This window comes from Urocampus carinirostris, chromosome 13, assembly GCF_059441175.1.
Source record: "Urocampus carinirostris isolate Australia breed hairy pipefish chromosome 13, RoL_Ucar_1.0, whole genome shotgun sequence".
In the NCBI taxonomy this organism is placed as follows: domain Eukaryota; kingdom Metazoa; phylum Chordata; class Actinopteri; order Syngnathiformes; family Syngnathidae; genus Urocampus; species Urocampus carinirostris.
This window is the reverse complement of record NC_142361.1, coordinates 4,384,488-4,402,599: the sequence shown is the minus strand read 5'-3', so window position 1 is coordinate 4,402,599 and position 18,112 is coordinate 4,384,488. Positions and strand designations below refer to the sequence as shown.

General features: G+C 43.6%; 1 long non-coding RNA gene across 1 annotated transcript; it reads right to left on the bottom strand.

Moving 5' to 3' along the window:
* Window positions 1–1,603: 1,603 nt before the first annotated feature.
* Window positions 1,604–15,512, bottom strand: LOC148353523 (uncharacterized). The gene is made up of 2 exons (XR_015852435.1): window positions 15,213–15,512; window positions 1,604–3,359 (listed from the first exon to the last, which is right to left on the bottom strand). It is a non-coding gene; the product is annotated as an uncharacterized LOC148353523 (long non-coding RNA).
* Window positions 15,513–18,112: the final 2,600 nt, after the last annotated feature.

Genomic DNA, 18,112 nt, shown 5'->3' with positions numbered 1-18,112 from the left:
GACCATACACAGGTGACAAAAGGAGCGGCCGCAGGAAGATGAATGAACCCTCTCAGGCACTTGTGCACATTTGCCTTTCATGTGACACTTGCTGAAGAATGACAAGCAGGCAAAAGTGAATGATGTGCTGGTGACAAAACCTTTTATATCTGTTGGCAAAGACCCGGTCTTAGTTTGTGTAAGTGTAAATACATAATTGAGTCATTTTACTGGGCACTAGAATGCAATAATCATGCATTTACTGAGACATAATTTATTTGTTGCAGCAGGTTTTTAGTCGCGGGCTAGGAAAATGTGCAAATGTTTTTTTTCCTGGTTCAGTGTTCGCTTCCGGTTGTATTAGTGCATGCCTGAAACTCGAAATGAAGGTTTTTATCAGACCCAGGATATTTTCATATGTGGTCCAAATCCGATACATATTTGATCTTTTGGAATGAAGACTCTTGTACGAACAGTCAGGGCACATTCATGCAACCTGCACGTCATCGATAGGCATCCGACATCGCTATTCTGCATTCAACGAGGCGTGAGAAGGCAAAAAACGCGACAACCATGACTGACAAAAAATTTGAGAACTTTCAATGGAGGGAAAGTGAGGTATTCGATTTAATTCTTGTTTGGAAGGGGGCGGGCGTTTGGTGGGGTGGTTGTTTTGTACAACCAAGTTCAGGCTAAATTTGAAGGGTTTAATTGGAACCAGGCACATATTGAAAAGAAAGGCGAGCGGGGGCATGGGTGGTCCTGGCTCTAATGCCAAGGAAAATAGGGAGCCAAATATAAGGAAGCTAATGATGCAAACAACATTTTACCTGTACATTTTATGAAGAATTGGACCAGATTTCGGCAGAAAAGCCCGGCGGCACAGTGGTTAGCGCGTGTGTGGCACAGTTCAAAGGTCTTGGGAACCTCCTGTGTGGGTTCAAATCCAGTTACCCGACCTACTGTGCAGAGTTTGTATGTTCTCCCCGTGCTTGCGTGGGTTTCCTCCGGGCACTCCGGTTTCCTCCCACGTACCAAAGACATGCATTTCAGGTGGAATGCCCGGTCCAAATTGTCCCTAGGTGTGAATGTCCCTGTGTGCCCTGCGATTGGTCGGCAACCAGTTCAGGGTGTCCCCTGCCCACTCCTTGCTGGGATGGGGTCCAGCACCCCCGCGACCCTACTGAGGATAAGCGGTGCAGCTAATGAGATGAGATTCTATGGGGTATGTGTTTGTTAAAGTATTTGATGACTAGGTTATAGATAAAATAGCTGAGCTATGTCTTGGTTAGATTTATTTAGCATACCTTTAGGTCATGTCTTAATTTAGACTAGAGTTTTTGATAAAGTTAAAACGTATATAAACTCTATGTTGGCAGAATTAAACAAATAAAAACAAGCATTAAGGTAAATACATTTATTAGCTCTGTCCGGTGGCCCATCACCTCTCGCCCCGGCCAGGACTCCGGCCACTCTGCCCGCCCCCCGTGTGTCTAGTTAACTTCTTTCACTCAGGAAACAGATAAATACACCGGAAATGCAACTTCAAAATAAAAGAGTACAAAACTGATAAACGTACAAGAGATGCAGTTAGACTGATTATTGAACCGTTACTTCATGTGTGTGTGTGTGGGTGAAAGATTGTTTTTTTATTTAGGAATCTAAAAACAAGTTATATTCACACAGTGAATTCTGAGAAATGTTACAACCAAAACGACCAACCTATCAGTTTTCACTTCACCAGTGATACACCACGTCCAAACCTTGGTCCCTCCTGGTCAAGAGTGCTGTTGGTCTACAGGTCCATTGTGCCATTGCGACGGCCAAAGACGGCCCCTCCGAAACAAGTATCTTTCATTTTAAGTAAGATAAAACAAGGTATAAAATAGTACATAACTTCAGTACCGATTCCTGCCTGAATATAAGATCACTCTTCACTCTACCAACTAGTGTTTCTGCACTTTTCTTCTACACCACCCCAATTGGGTTTCTGACGATTACACTTTGAATGATAGGTTCTTGATTGTTACAACGCCACTAAAATAACTCACATTGCTATTAGCTACAGTCACAAGTACCAATACCCTAAAAAAGGCTTGTGACTGGCACCTGTACTTACCAAAACCTAACAAATAAAAACAAGCATTAAGGTAAATACATTTATTAGCTCTGTCCGGTGGCCCATCACCTCTCGCCCCGGCCAGGGCTCCGGCCACTCTGCCCGCCCCCGTGTGTCTAATTAACTTCTTTCACACAGGAAACAGATAAATACACCGGAAATGCGACTTCAAAATAAAAGTTAAAAACTGATAAACGTACAAGAGATGCAATTAGACTGATTGTTGAACCGTTACTTCATGTGTGTGTGTAGGTGAAAGATTGTTTTTATATTTAGGAAAATAAAACCAAGTTATATTCACACAGTGAATTCTGAGAAATGTTACAACCAAAACGACCAACCTATCATTCCCCCCTGTTAATTTCAAAGAAAACAATACCAGAGGTTTCAGGTTTATACATCATTAAGAAAGGCAACAGGTTGGTAGCTTCGTGGAGGAAAAAATTCCCCTCCTCCCACCTCGTTTCCATAAGGTCGAGAATGTTTCTTATACTAGAAAACGTAGTAGTAATGAGCGATGCTTAACTATAAGAATCACAGATAAAATGAACAAAGAACCCTGCCTGTGCGTTTGTCTCCGCGGGGTCCTGGGTGACTTCGTGAACGGGGGCTCGATTAGCCTTACCCGCTCGGATCTTCGCGTGTGCAATGGGGGGGTTTTCCCTTTAGCTGGTAGGGATAAGTCCTTTCAGACAATGCTGTCCAAGTCCATGTAAATTGTAAAATGTATGGGAACTGATACTAATGTAACAATGCAGTCCGCAAAGTCCAACATTTTCAACAAAACAATAGCAGAAATTGAACCAGAACTCCTTTCTTCCCAAAGTTTTTTAGGAGTCTTATTTTGGTACTTTTACGACCACCAGTTTTCTAGATATCATTGTTGAGTGCAATACATATTCTTTCGGGAGAATAGATTAGGACATCATTGACGTCTTTTGTTGCTGTTTTTCATGAGCATGGCCACTGTTATGCACCCCCACGCCTCCTGGCGTGATGATGTGTTGCTTGTAGATGAGGTTACACCATCCAGTTGTCCATACTGGACCGCACCTCTTTTCGGATGTGGCAAGCTAACTTCTTACCAGAAATAACAACATCCTCCTGCCTCGTGGCGGACGCGTGTAGGGGACACAGCTGATGGCAAGAGTGCTGGCACACTCCCCAGAGTCCTGACCACTGCCCTTGGGAAGAAAAGTTAAGTTTGACACTCCCTGGGCTGACAGAACTCCGTTATCTGGTCAGCAGGGGTCACCATCTCCTGTATGGATGAGAAAAGCTGAATGAATACCGTTGAAATGAATATTTATGAAAAGCTACAGTTGGAAAAAAATTTTAATGGTTTATGTTAACCATATCTTATTCTATTCCCCCCTGTTGAGACACCTTTTGTTAGGTTATGTTTATTTTTTATCATAAGTGGAAGCAAAAATCCCCACTCTTAAGTTGCCATATCCATTTTGAGCGTTCTATCCCAAAATTCCAACTCGAAGATAAACAATTTATTTTTTAAATTGTTAGTTCTAAATCTCAAATTTTGCTTTATCACTAAATCCATTCACTGAATCAGTTTAACCATTATCCTTGTCAGAATCATTTACCCTGATTTGAGTGATTGAGTGTTTTCTCTTTTGTGGATTGATCATATTCGAAAAAAAAACTTTGTATGCACTTTTTATTTGCATTTTCTTTTGATTTTCAATGTGTTATCTTGCTGTTGGCCATTCCGCCCGAGGCAGATGACCAGGGTAGATTGTTAAATTATCAATTTAACCCAAGAAAACACGTATTTATTGTTATGATTCACTCTTTGTTTTGCCTTTTGTAAAAATCATAACATATGTATTATCTTTACAGTAAGTAAATTTGTTCAAAATAACAGTATTTTGCAAACAAAGCAAGTAATTTACGCTCAAAGTGAATGATTTTGCCAAATATGAAAAATACCATCCAAAAATGTGGGCGATAATCTAATGGTGAATGGTTATTCTAATTGATTATTGTTAATCAATTTGACAAACATTGTAATTTTGTTATATTACAAAATTTCTTTTGTGTAATATTTTTCTATCCGTCCAAATTTCGTAATTTGAATCTCAAAAAACAGTAATATGGAGAGCTTATTCAGAAGACAATTTTTCATCAAAACTAGGTTTTAACTTTTATTTTACTGAATGTCTCAAAACATCTTCCTGGGTTAAAACTTAAGTTCACTATCTATGAATACGAGTGAAATGAGACAGCATTTATAAATTTGCAAGATGAATTTATCAATCTTCCTCGCGTACATTTACACTTTGTACTAACAAGACTATATAACTTCAAGCAGACATATTCTTGAATGTTGTTGTCTTTTAGTCTTTGATTTGCGTATTCCACATTACATTCACCATTTGAATGTTGCTTTTGGCCCATCAAAAATACTTTTTCAAAATGTGTCCTTGTCAAACACAAAATGACTTTATTGTCTTTAGTTTTAGTTCCACTGACTGACAATGAGTGCAGGTATCTCCTGTTAGCTGTCTGAAAAGCAGCTGGGATGTGCTCCATCACCCCCTTGGCCTCGCTGTTGATAAGCGGCGCAGATAATGGATGACGTATGTCTTTGTTCTCAACTGGTTTTCCCCCTTTCAGCAAATAATTTTTGTCCATGACCTCTTTTTGACAGATTGATATGTCCTTTGGAAAGTGCATTGACTTTCAAAAAGAAAGGAAAGAGTCTTATGGAATTCACTGGCACTTAAGAGTCTCATTAATTTTATTGTGCTTACGTACTGGGATGTTTTCGCAAATTAGCCGGATTATTCAATGTCTTAAATTTTTCTCTAAACTTAAATACTAGTATACATTATCTTAGTTTAATCAATTTCTATCCATTTATTTCCCGTGCAATTATTTTTAAATTAGCATGATATGTCTCGAAATCAACTAATCCGTTAATTTTATTTCCTATGACCCTCTTCAAGATTGATCAATTTGTTTCTCATTGTCTTCTAAAAATGCTCTTCCATAGACACTGTTTCCTTTTAACTTAACCAAACCATAAGTCAGTATTTGTTACTAAACTTGTCAAAATTCCAAACCCTCACACTATCTAAACATCAAAAATCTCAAAAGATCTAAAAAAAAATGCCAAATCGAACTTAATGTCAAAACTTTCTAATTGTATTTTCCTCTCCCTGTAATCATAATCAATCTTTTGTTGTTGATTCAATATAGAGCAATACATACTTGTCACTTATGAATTATCTTGTTGAGTCGTATTAATTTTATTTTATTATCATTATCTTTTATTCTGCGCAACAATCCTGTTTCTACGCATGGTCTTTGTTCTTATGCAGCCCTTCGAGATCCCCTGTGATTAAGGCTATACAAATTAACATGAACTGGCCCAACTATTAATACTCGATTCTTCTTTTCTGTTTAAAAGAAACATTTCATTCAGTGACTGAAATAGCTTCAGCTACGTTATTAATGATTTCTAGTCTCGAATTTTCTTTTCTGTGTTAATTTGTCGTCATTTCCAAACTTCTATCTCATTTTGATTATTTGAAATGGTTCAAATGACCTGCATTTTTTATTGAGAGTAATCTATTATTGAATACGAGAACAACTAAGGAAATAATCTTTTTACAAATTACGCCTCTTTTGAATTTGTCCATTTACGAACGAGAAGATGGACACTAAAATTATGGACGGTTTCCAGTCTTCTTTGCTTTACTTGTCCTTGCTTTATCAAGAGCAAAACTACACGTCTTAAAGTTATTACCCTTTTGCTATTGGCATATTCAACGAGAAATGATTTTTTTCGGTTTCCCTTTAAGTTGTCATTATCATTTATTTAGTTACTCTTTAACAAAGATTTAACGCATTACAAGCCTTATCGTTATTTTGGTTTTGCTGTATGAGTTTTTATTTTTCTTGTTCAATTCATCAAAGAGAGCTTGCTTTTAAACTGCTCATTTGCTTTGATGATTGATATCACGAATTATGTTGTACTAAGATGTTAAGGAAAGAATGAAGTACATAAAGTAGAAAAATGGAAAAAGACAAGCCTGTTATTCGCCATTACCATCAACAAATGCAGAAAATAAATTAATTCGATGATCAAAACTGAATGAATACGCAGATATCTACTATATTTGTCACCGATTCATAACTTTGATCTTTGTATCACTAAATTTTCGGGGTTTATAGATCCCTGCCTGGATCTATAAATCTTTTAGCAAGTTAGTACACGGAATTCAAAATCCCTTAGGGGCAAAATAAACTCTGTATATTACAATATCTATTAATCTATTCTCTTACATCTATCATATTATCATTATTGATAGTTCAGATTTAAAATTGTTTCATATATATATATATATATATATATATATATATATATATATATATATATATATATATGTGTGTGTGTGCAGCACGGTGGCGCAGTGGCCAGCACGTGTGCGGCATAGTACTAAGGACCCTGGAACAGGTGTGTGTGTTCAAAACCAGCCACCAGGCTCCTGTGCGAAGCCTGCATGCTCTCATTGTTTACGTTAGTTTCCTCCGGCTATCCGGTTTACTTACCTCTTTCAAAAACAAGCATTTCAGGTGGACTGGCTGGTCCAAATTGTCTCTACGTGTGAATGAGCTAGTGAATTGTCTATCTTTGTGTGCCCTGCAATTGGCTGTTAACCAGTTCAGGGTGTCCTCTAAACGCTGCTCGATGATCGCTGTGATGGACTCCAGCATTCCTGCCACCCTACTGAGGACAAGCGGTGCAGCTGATGAGATGAGTTATACCTATCATGGTTAAGGTTCATACCGGCCGCATATGAACATAAAACATTTTCTGGTTCTCACCTGTAACGCCCTTAGTGTTGACATACTCCTTTAATATCATCAAAATTTGTTTTTCACTTACCATTGTTCATCCCATGTAATATCTTCATCATTGTTATTAGTGCTACCTTTTCCTCATCGTTCTTTCTCCCATTTTCTCCTCAGCGGGTTGTTGAGTCCAAATGAGACAAGTACCAAAATTCTAAAACTCAAACTTTACCTTAGTTCCTTTGTAGTGTTTTCACTAATAATATTTCTGTCGTCTAATATTTCTTATTGTGGCAACAAAATAGTGTAGTGTTTGTTATAATATTACTATAGTATTTTTGTAGTCGAATTTATATTATTGTAAAACTTTGCCATCTAATTTCTTGTTCTAAAGAAAAACAATCTGTTATGTCTATGTTCATTTGCCTTCAATTAGATTTTCATCCTTTAAATAATTTTCGTTTATTTTTATAGCTTATCTATAAAAATAACGTTATGTATTGCACAATGCTGACAACTTTTTTGCACTACGATGACTATTTTTCCTCCTCCTTGATCTGCTACCTTATCGTGGTGGAGGAGTTTGTGTGTCCCAATGATCCTAGGAGCTATGTTGTCGGTGGCTTTAAGCCCCTGGTAGGGTCACCCATGGCAAACAGGTCCAAGGTGAGTGGCCAGACAAAACGCAGATCAGAAGACCCTTAATGATGAGAAAATACTTTGGTCCTCGATTTCCCTCGCCCGGACGCGGGTTACCGGGGCCCCCTTCTGGAGCCAGGCTTGGAGGTGGGGTCCTCTGGCGAGCGCCTGGTGGCCGGACCCTTACCCACGGGGGCCGGCCGGGCACAGCCCGAAGGGACGACGTGGGACCCTCTTCCCATGGGCTCACCACCTGTAGGAGGGGCCAAAGGGGTCGGGTGTGAAGAGAGCTGGGTAGCAGCCAAGGGAGGGGTCCTTGGCGCGACGATCCCCGGCTACAGAAACTGGCTTTTGGGACATGGAACGTTACCTCTCTGGCAGGGAAGGAGCCCGAGTTGGTGCGTGAGGTTGAGAAATTTCGACTAGATATAGTCGGACTCACCTCTAAGCACGGCTTGGGCTCTGGTACCAGTCCTCTCGAGAGGGGTTGGACTCTCTTCCACTCTGGAGTTGCCCGTTGCCCGAGAGGCGCAGAACCAGTGTGGGCATATTAATTGCTCCACGGCTCGGCGCCTGTACGTTGGGGTTCACCCTGGTAGACGAGAGGGTAGCCTCCCTCCGCCTTCGGGTGGGGGGACGGGTCCTGACTGTTGTTTGTGCTTATGCACCAAATAGCAGTTTGGAGTTCCCACCCTTCTTGGGGTTCTTAGAGGGTGTGCCTGAGAGCGCGCCCCCTGGGGACTCCCTCGTACTGCTGGGAGACTTCAACGCTCACGTGGGCAATGACAGTGAGACCTGGATGGGCGTGATTGGGAAGAACGGCCCCCCTGACCTGAACCCGAGTGGTGTTTCGTTATTGGACTTCTGTGCTCGTCATGGTCTGTCCATAATGAACACCATGTTCAGACATAAGGGTGTCCATATGTGCACTTGGCACCAGGACACCCTAGGCCGTAGTTCGATGATCGACTTTGTCATCGTTTCGTCGGACCTGCGGCCGCAATTCTGGTCAATCGGGTGAAGAGAGGGGCGGAGCTGTCAACTGATCACCACCTGGTGGTGAGTTGGCTTCGATGGTGGGGGAAGATGCCGGCCCGACCCGGCAGACCCAAGCGTGTTGTGAGGGTCTGTTGGGAACGGCTGGCAGAATCTCCTGTCAGAAGAAGTTTCAATTCACACCTCCGGCAGAACTTCGCCCATGTCCCGAGGGAGGCGGGGGACATTAAGTCCGAGTGGACCATGTTCCGCGCCTCCATTGTCGAGGCGGCAGATCGGAGCTGTGGCCGTAAGGTAGTCGGTGCCTGCCGCGGCGGCAACCCTCAGACCTGTTGGTGGTCACCGGCGGTGAGGGATGCCGTCAAGCTGAAGAAGGAGTCTTATCGGGCCTTCCTGGCCTGTGGGACTCTGGAAGCAGCCGGCAGGTATCGGCTGGCCAAGCGGAATGCGGCTTTGGCGGTTGCCGAGGCAAAAACTCGGGCATGGGAGGAGTTTGGCGAGGCCATGGAAGCCGACTTCCAAACGGCTTCGAGGAAATTCTGGTCCACCATCCGACGTCTTAGGGGGGGAAAGCGGTGTGCCATCTACACTGTGTATAGTGCCGATGGGGCGCTGCTGACCTCGACCCGGGATGTTGTGAATCGGTGGGCGGAGTACTTCGAAGACCTTCTCAATCCCACCGGCACGTCTTCCTCTGGGGAAGCAGAGCCTGAGGACTCTGGGTTGGGCTCTCGTATCACTGGGGTTGAAGTCACCGAGGTTGTCAAAAAGCTCCTCTGTGGCAGGGCCCCGGGGGTCGATGAGATCTGCCCGGACTTCATTAAGGCTCTGGATGTTGTGGGCGTGTCATGGTTGACCTCTGCAAAATCGCGTAGACATCAGGGACAGTGCCTCTGGACTGGCAGACTCGGGTGGTGGTTCCCGTCTTTAAGAAGGGGGACCGGAGAGTGTGTTCCAACTACAGGGGAATCACACTTCTCAGCCTCCCTGGTAAGGTCTATTCAGGGGTACTGGAGAGGAAGGTCCGCCAGGAAGTCGAATCTCGGATTCAGGAGGAACAGTGTGGTTTTCGTCCTGGCCGTGGAACACTGGACCAGCTCTATACACTCTTCAGGGTCTTTGAGGGTACATGGGAGTTTGCCTGTCCGGTGTACATGTGTTTTGTGGACTTGGAGAAGGCATTCGACCGTGTTCATCGGGAGGCCCTGTGGGGGGTGCTTCGGGAGTATGGGGTACCGTCTTATCCGGGCTCTGCGGTTCCTGTATGCCCGGTGCCAGAGTCTGGTCCGCATTGCGGGCAGTAAGTCGAATTCGTTCCCGGTGAGGGTTGGGCTCCGCCAGGGCTGCCCTTTGTCACCGATTCTGTTCATAACTTTTATGGACAGAATTTCTAGGCGCAGCCTTGGCGGTGATGGAGTCCAGTTTGGGGGCCTCAGCATTGCGTCACTGCTTTTTGCAGATGACGTGGTGCTGTTGGCTTCCTCAGGCCGTGATCTTCAGCTCTCGCTGGAGCGATTCGCAGCCGAGTGTGAAGCGGCCGGGATGGGGATCAGCACCTCCAAGTCCGAGGCCATGGTTCTCAGTCGGAAAAGGGTGGTATGCTCCCTCCGGGTCGGGGAGGAGGTCTTGCCCCAAGTGGAGGAGTTCAAGTATCTTGGGGTCTTGTTCACGAGTGAGGGTAGGATGGAACGGGAGATCGACAGACGGGTCGGTGCAGCGTCTGCCGTCATTCGGACCCTGTACCGGTCTGTCGTGGTGAAGAGGGAGCTGAGCCAAAAGGCAAAGCTCTCGATCTACCGGTCGATCTACGTTCCTACCCTCACCTATGGTCATGAACTTTGGGTCATGACCGAAAGAACTCGATCCCGGATACAAGTTTCCTCCGCAGGGTTGCTGGGTTCTTCCTTAGAGATAAGGTGAGAAGCTCAGTCATCCGGGAGGGACTCGGTGTAGAGCCACTGCTCCTCCGCGTTGAGAGGAGCCTAGTTGAGATGGCTCGGGCATCTAATAAGGATGCCTCCTGGACGCCTCCCTCAGGAGGTGTTCCGGGCATGTCCCACCGGCAGGAGGCCCCGGGGGCGGCCCAGGACACGTTGGAGAGACTATGTCTCTCGGCTGGCTTGGGAACGCCTCGGGGTCCCGTCGGATGAACTGGAGGAGGTGGCTGGGGATAGGGACGTCTGGGCTTCCCTTTTAACGCTGCTGCCCCCGCGACCCGACCTCAGATAAGCGAAAGACAATGGATGGATGGATGGATGGATGGACTAATTTTCACCAAATGTATATTACACAAACCTCAACTGTATGTAATATCTTCCATGCAAATATTTTTGTGTAAATATTGTATTAATTATAACTCTAACCTCATCTTCTCTGTTCCTTTACCTCACTTTTTTTATTTTAAGTTGAGGTGCGTTCTTCCGTTTGACGATTTTCCTCGTATTTTTCTCTTTTTTTTTCTTTCTTTTCAGTTACGTCTAAGTTACGTGGGCTGATTAAAAGCCAGCGCAAGACAAACATAGAGACAAGAATCAACTTGATTACTTTCAATTAGAAAACTTTCCAAAAATTTTTCGAAGCTCAGATATTATTTCTGATCTTTCTTTTGCCCTTCTGTTTTGGACAGTGGGTACTGTGGTTGATGTAACCTGAACCATCGTTTCACCTAATCAACCAAACCCCAATCGTAACTTAGCCCACAGGCTAACGCCGGTAGCTTAAGCTTACCAGCTGTCACTGCACCGGCCTCTCTTCCTCATCATGGCGTGTCAAAACCTCGCCGCCTTTGGATTATTCTTGATACTCCTGACGTTCTGGCATCATCCAGCGACAGGATTGCTCCACTATTCTGTCGCGGCTCTTCTCCGGATACGGTGGATTGCACTGGGGCCTCCGCCACCGGAGCTGTTCCATCATCCTGACATCGCCTGCCTCGACGCTGCTATATTCACCTCGGGTCGCGCAGACACGTCGAGTATAAAAACCCCGGCTCAATCACCTCGACCTGGTCCACATCTCGATGCCCTCCCATAAACTGCAGCCGTAACGCTAACTGCCATGCATTAGCCCGCCTGGCTAGGTCGGCTAACAGCACTGCCGCCGTCAAACATGACACCTCCGCGGTCAACTTTGGATTACTGAACGTCCGCTCACTCAGGAACAAGGGCCACCTCATCCAAGACGTCCTCGCCGAACGAAAACTCGACTTCCTCATTTTAACAGAAACCTGGCAACAAACAAACGACTTCGCTGCTCTGAACGACTCCACTCCTCCCGGCTTTGTTTACATCTGCCGTCCCCGTAACAACGGCCGTGGAGGAGGTCTCGCGGTAATCCACCGCGAGAAGTGGAAAGTCTTGCCTGTCTCCGTCACTGCATCAAGCTCTTTTGAATGCCTGGTGTTTAAGCTCCCTGGACCCTCGCCAACCATCATTGCTACAATTTATCGCCCCCCCGAAGCCACATAGTGATTTTATCAATGAATTCTCCAGCTTAATTACACATTTATCCACTCTCTCGCCAAATTTAATTTTATTGGGAGATTTCAATATTCACATGCACAACCCCAACCTGCCACTCACCAGCGACTTCACATCCTGCCTGGAGAGCCTCGGGATACACAGTCTTATTGACTTCCCCACCCACATTGAAGGCCACACATAGGACTTGGTTTGCTGCTCTGGCCTCTCCCCCCTCCAAGCCCACTGCAGATGTTTTTCCTGAATCCGATCACGTCCTCCTCACTTTTAACACCGTACTCTGTCTCTCTACTGTCAAAACCTCCCGTCTCATTTCTTTTTGTAATACCAAAAATATCAGCATTGACACCCTCTGCTCCATTATTGACCGTTCCCCGCCCCCAGACGCTCTCTCAAGCCCGGATGACCTCACCGCTCACTACAATGCCTGCCTCACTAATATTCTAAATTCTCTTGCCCCCCTTAAGACCAGGACTGCCTCATTCTCTACATCTGCCCCCTGGTTTACACCCGCTCTTAGGTCAATGAAATCAAAGAACCGCCAACTCGAGCGACTCTATAAGAAAACCGGCATCACCATCCATAAGGACATGTACATTACCCATACTGCTAAATACAAGGACCAAATTGCACAAACCAAATCCAGCTACTACTCCGGCCTCATTCTTTCCAACAAGGGAAATTCAAGAACTCTCTTCTGTCATGAACAAAATCCTCCAGCCACCAAATTCTCTCCCCCTGCACCTGTACCACCTCCACAACAACCTGCAACTCCATAATGGAGTACATCAATCACAAAATCCTTAAGATTCATCACCAACTCCATCAAAACCTGTCTGCTCCCTCCCCATCTGAATTTCCTTCTCCTTGTCACTTCTTCTCCAGTTTTGCTCCACCCACGACTGCTGAATTTTCCAACCTCATACTCAAATCCAAGCCCACCACTTGCCAGCTCGATCCCCTCCCTTCATCCCTTGTTAAATCCTGCCTCCCTTCCCTGCTTCCTCTCATATCTGCCATTATCCACTCCTCACTCTCTTCTGGTATTGTCCCATCACTTTTCAAAACCGCTGCTGTTACCCCTACACTGAAAAAACATGGTGCCGACCCCAACAACTTTGACAACCTCCGCCCCATCTCCAACCTTCCATTTATTTCGAAAATCCTTGAAAAAACTGTTGCTGCTCAACTCCACTCCCACCTGTCCTTCCACTCTCTCTATGAACCCTTTCAGTCTGGTTTCCGCCCCCGCCACAGCACAGAAACTGCCCTAATCCGTATTGTAAATCTCCTCATAGCATCTGACTCCGGTTTAGTCTCCATCCTCATCCTCCTAGACTTGAGCGCCGCCTTCGACACAATCTCTCACCCTATCCTCCTCAATAGACTCTCCTCCATTGGTCTCACCCATACTCCCCTCAGTTGGTTCCATTCCTACCTCACTGGCCACACTCAGTTTGTCCAGTTGAAATCCTTCACCTCAAAGCCCTCCCTAGTCACCACAGGTGTACCCCAGGGACCTGTCTTAGGTCCTCTTCTCTTCATCATCTACCTCTTGCCTCTTGGTCATATCCTCCGCAAATTTAATATCCACTTTCACTGCTTTGCTGATGACACCCAACTCTACCTCTCCTGCAAACCAAACTCCATACTCCCACCTCCCTCCCTCACCTCTTGCCTTTCCGAACTCAAAACATGGTTCACAACTAACTTTCTTAAATTAAATGCCAATAAAACAGAATTCCTCCATCTTGGCACCAAATCCACTTTATCCAAAGTAAACAATTTCTCTCTCAACATCGACAGCTCCTTAGTGTCCCCCTCCCCCCAGGTCAAGAGTCTGGGTGTCATCCTGGACAGCATGCTTACTTTCCACTCACATATCAACACCATCACCCGCACTGCTTATTTCCACCTCCGCAATATTACCAGACTCCGCCCTTCCCTCGCCCCCCGCACCACTAATATTCTCGCCCACAGTCTTGTCACATCCCGCCTTTACTACTGCAATGCGCTCCTCTTCGGCCTTCCTCAAAAGTCCCTCCATAAAATTCAGCTGGTTCAAAACGCCTCTGCTCGCATCATCACAAAAACATCTTCCCAGCAGCACATCACCCCTGTTCTCCAACACCCACACTGGCTTCCTGTTCAACATCCCATCAGCTACAAACTGATCCTATATACATATATGGCCATTCACAACCTGGCCCCTCCTTACCTGTCCGACCATCTCCAGGTGCAGGTCCCCACTCGCTCCCTTAGATCCTCGTCCTCCCTCCGGCTGTCAGTGCCCCCTGCCCACCTGAGCACCATGGGAGCCAGAGCCTTCAGTCGCGCCGCTCCAAAGCTTTGGAACAATCTACCTCCGGACCTCCAAAACTGCACACCTCTCTCCACTTTTAAGTCCCGTCTAAAAACACACCTGTTCAGGACTGCCTACAACACATAGGTTGTCCTTTTCCTATGTTTTTATGATTTAATGTTTTGTTTTTATTTATTACTTTGCTTACAACTTTTTTAAATTGTACTTTTTTATTGTCTGTACTGTGTCCTTGGGTGGCCTGAAAGGCGCTTTTAAATAAAATGCATTATTATATTATTATGAAGAAGAAGGAGGATATAGGACAGTTACACAGACATTTCACAACATTGAACATATACAGACAGAGAGCCCACAAAATTCGCTTAATTTATTCTAATTTAGTTAGTGTACACTATCTGAAGCCGTGTAGTTTATTTATTAACTTTTGGTAAGTTTTCCTGTAAAGAAAGGGTCGTATTTTTTTTTTTTACGACCCATTGTTTGAGGGCGAGTCTTCTGCTCTTGCCCTTCCCCCCGCGCGGGCTCTTCCATTTCATCCGAATTGTCACAAACAAAAGTTTTTAGTATTTACAATTATTATTGTCTTGGGTGCCCCTTTATATTATGCCCCCGAACCGTCTCAAACTAGTTTGCGTGGTAAAATAGTATCCTCTTAGATACTCTGTTCTCACAAAGTTTATCTGAATCCGTCACAAGCTATTTAGTCTGAGTTTTTCCCAAACTAATTTCGCCTGAGTAATAAGATACTTATTTTATTGGATGATGTGTCGACACTATTTCCTTCTTTTGAAAAACTTAATTTTTATCTAATTGTAAAAATGGCTTCATCCTAAAATTATTCCAAATTTATACATCTTACCTGAATAAATGCCAGTCTGGTTCTTTTGGAGCCTCCTTGAGTCCGTCCAAGACTCCAGAATGCTATCATCGTGTTGCTAAACACCATTTTAGCTACCCCATGTGCTTCTTTGTTCTTTGTTCTCTCAACCGGTCTTCATCGGACAACAAAAGGAAGGTCCAAGCGGGTTTCTCGGCACCAAATTGATAAAGTTAAAACTTATATAAACTCTATGTTGGCAGAATTAAACAAATAAAAACAAGCATTAAGGTAAATACATTTATTAGCTCTGTCCGGTGGCCCATCACCTCTCGCCCCGGCCAGGGCTCCGGCCACTCTGCCCGCCACCGTGTGTCTAGTTAACTTCTTTCACACAGGAAACAGATAAATACACCGGAAATGCGACTTCAAAATAAAAGAGTACAAAACTGATAAACGTACAAGAAATGCAATTAGACTGATTATTGAACCGTTACTTAATGTGTGTGTGTGTGTGTGTGTGTGTGTGTGTGTGTGGGTGAAAGATTGTTTTTTTATTTAGGAATATAAAGACAAGTTATATTCACACAGTGAATTCTGAGAAATGTTACAACCAAAACGACCAACCTATCAGTTTTCACTTCACCAGTGATACACCACGTCCAAACCTTGGTCCCTCCTGGTCAAGAGTGCTGTTGGTCTACAGGTCCATTATGCCATTGCGACGGCCAAAGACGGCCCCTCCGAAACAAGTATCTTTCACTTTAAGTAAGATAAAACAAGGTATAAAATAGTACATAACTTCAGTACCGATTCCTGCCTGAATATAAGATCACTCTTCACTCTACCAACTAGTGTTTCTGCACTTTTCTTCTACACCACCCCAATTGGGTTTTTGACGATTACACTTTGAATGATAGGTTCTTGATTGTTACAACGTCACTAAAATAACCCACATTGCTATTAGCTACAGTCACAAGTACCAATACCCTAAAAAAGGCTTGTGTCTGGCACCTGTACTTACCAAAACCTATTTTTGGGGTAAAACAAACCATACTATATCATCAAGTATCAACAGTGCACCTCTCGGTGTAAGTAGCATTTAGCATCATTCTATTTAGCATTATGCTAGTTACTCAATGACCTGGGCTATCTTCCCACAATTAATGGCCGACGACTGCTTCAAAGAATGTGATACATCATACATAATTTACACAAATATAAATTAGTTGCATACTCAATAAATACAAATAGTTAAAACTTTAAATGTTCTCACATATGCCAATAGCACTTGAACTTGCTCTCCGAGTGCATCTAGGAGGGCGTGCCATCTTACCTGCAGCCCCCTCCAGGGTGTTAATTATAGAACTCAAAGTGTTGCTCCCTGTGAAGACTCTCATCATCAGTGCATCACTTTAATCAAGCCACTGCCTGCTTGTTTATTGGTCTCAGCATGGATCATTAGGAAAAATGTTGGTTGCAGAATTTGAGTGCGAAAATGTTTTTAGAACTAGACAAATGCATGTTTACAGCACCTAAGACTCACATTAGATAATCAAACTAATCCATGCTGTTAGATTTTGGCTATTATAAAATATTCTGCTTTATTCAGGGCAGGGGTGTCAAACATACCCTCGTGCCAGATCAGGCCCCCAAACTGATTTAATTCGGCTCTCGAGACAATGCTGAGAGAAGGACGCAGAGAAAAATGAGCCACTTCACAATAAACAATGACCTACAATTTTAATTATGTCCACTGGATGCCACCAAAGCCTACATCTTTGATTTAAAAAATATTGTTTGGCACATCTATTTAGACTGATGATCCTAAACTAAGATTTCAATTCAAAACAAAAAAACTAATTTGCCCATTGAAAGACAAAGACGTGGATGTAATAAAGTTAAAACAAAGTCATTTTCAAACACACCAGTGGGAGTATGTTTTAAAAGCGGGGAAAGTAAAGGAAAACTTTTGAACATCATCAAGAGGTTAGCCTCTCTACCAAACATATGAAAGCGACTTGTCCTCAGAGTTGATTAGAATTGGGGGTCAGTTGATCAATGTAAATATTGATTTTATCGATCATAAGAAAGTACTTTGATAAACAAATACTATTGTCCTGTGATAGGTTTCACACCTCCACCAACTTCCTCAAAGTGTGCTGCTTCTATATGTAGATTTTACAGTCCTCTCTTAATCTACAGACAGCATGTTCTGCAACCAAAAACGTGTGTGTCGTTAATATAAACTAAGAAGATTATTAAATTACTAGGATTTACAAGTAAAATGTATTGTTTTCGAACCAGTATCGATCTCTACTACCATGCATGAAGATGATGGAATTGTGCCTAATTTCACCAATATTTCTTCATCGATCTTGCCTGTCAACCCACGCCTGAGACTCAACGTGCCCGAACGGCGACCTCTTGTGACGATTTCTACAAAGACTTCAGCTAAGTTCAAAGATTCAGCAAAGTTAAAACTTGGTCTTTTAAGTATCAGATTGCTTGCTCCTAAAGCTGTGATCTCTTGGTTGAGACCGGATGAGTTATTACCGTCAAATAAGGCTTCTCCTCAAGACTACATGAGCTGTCATGTAGCACGCTCTTTAAAGAAGGATGGCGGTGTTTCTGAAAAAAATACTTAAACTTACTCCCCGTACCTCTAAAAATTATAAGGCGTTTGAGGCTCTTGTTATGCAGTTCTCTTTAACGTCAGTTTATGTAGTATCTATTTATCGCACACCAGGACCATACTCAGTTTTCTTAGAGGAATTCTCTGAACTGTTATCTGACCAAGTAACCTATGCAGACAAAATAATTATGGGGGACATTAACATTCATATGAAATCCCCATTCAGTTCACTTACTGTTGCGTTTCGGTCTCTAATTGATACATTTGGTTTTAATCAACTGGTTGATTTGCCGACTCATAAAGATGG